This window comes from Triticum dicoccoides, unplaced genomic scaffold (genome assembly GCF_002162155.2).
Source record: "Triticum dicoccoides isolate Atlit2015 ecotype Zavitan unplaced genomic scaffold, WEW_v2.0 scaffold97509, whole genome shotgun sequence".
Classification (NCBI taxonomy): Eukaryota; Viridiplantae; Streptophyta; class Magnoliopsida; order Poales; family Poaceae; genus Triticum; species Triticum dicoccoides.
This window is the reverse complement of record NW_021314637.1, coordinates 1-1,174: the sequence shown is the minus strand read 5'-3', so window position 1 is coordinate 1,174 and position 1,174 is coordinate 1. Positions and strand designations below refer to the sequence as shown.

General features: G+C 52.4%; 2 non-coding genes across 2 annotated transcripts; both read left to right on the top strand.

Moving 5' to 3' along the window:
* Positions 1–283: 283 nt before the first annotated feature.
* LOC119348600 lies at positions 284–402 on the top strand. The gene has a single exon (XR_005169035.1). It is a non-coding gene; the product is annotated as a 5S ribosomal RNA (ribosomal RNA).
* A 297-nt stretch (positions 403–699) lies between these two features.
* LOC119348601 lies at positions 700–818 on the top strand. Its single transcript, XR_005169036.1, has one exon. It is a non-coding gene; the product is annotated as a 5S ribosomal RNA (ribosomal RNA).
* The last annotated feature ends 356 nt before the right edge of the window (positions 819–1,174 follow it).

Genomic DNA, 1,174 nt, shown 5'->3' with positions numbered 1-1,174 from the left:
TCGCGCCGCTTGCAAAACAAAACGCACGTGTAAGTAATATATTTACCGTGTTTTATTATTTTGCACGAGTGCGGTAAGTCATAGCTGGGTGCTCACGATTCACGGGTCCAGCGTCGGCGTTGTGGCGCGGCAAGCGTGCACTGGTGCGGTTGAGAGGGAGGGGTGAAAACCGCGTTAAACTCGTCTCCGTAGTTGAGAGGGAGCGGCCAAAGCAATGTACAATCGTCTTTGTAGTGGAGCTGGGAGGGGCAAGGATAAGGGACGAAGACCGGGGTAACATGTCGGATGCGATCATACCAGCACTAAAGCACCGGATCCCATCAGAACTCCGAAGTTAAGCGTGCTTGGGCGAGAGTAGTACTAGGATGGGTGACCTCCTGGGAAGTCCTCGTGTTGCATTCCCTTTTTAATTTTTTTCGCGCCGCTCGCAAAACAAAACGCACGTGTAAGTAATATATTTACCGTGTTTTATTATTTTGCACGAGTGCGGTAAGTCATAGCTGGGTGCTCACGATTCACGGGTCCAGCGTCGGCGTTGTGGCGCGGCAAGCGTGCACTGGTGCGGTTGAGAGGGAGGGGTGGAAACCGCGTTAAACTCGTCTCCGTGGTTGAGAGGGAGCGGCCAAAGCAATGTACAATCGTCTTTGTAGTGGAGCTGGGAGGGGCAAGGATAAGGGACGAAGACCGGGGTAACATGTCGGATGCGATCATACCAGCACTAAAGCATCGGTTCCCATTAGAACTCCGAAGTTAAGCGTGCTTGGGCGAGAGTAGTACTAGGATGGGTGACCTCCTGGGAAGTCCTCGTGTTGCATTCCCTTTTTAATTTTTTTCGCGCCGCTTGCAAAACAAAACGCACGTGTAAGTAATATATTTACCGTGTTTTATTATTTTGCACGAGTGCGGTAAGTCATAGCTGGGTGCTCACGATTCACGGGTCCAGCGTCGGCGTTGTGGCGCGGCAAGCGTGCACTGGTGCGGTTGAGAGGGAGGGGTGGAAACCGCGTTAAACTCGTCTCCGTAGTTGAGAGGGAGCGGCCAAAGCAATGTACAATCGTCTTTGTAGTGGAGCTGGGAGGGGCAAGGATAAGGGACGAAGACCGGGGTAACATGTCGGATGCGATCATACCAGCACTAAAGCACCGGATCCCATCAGAACTCCGAAGTTAAGCGT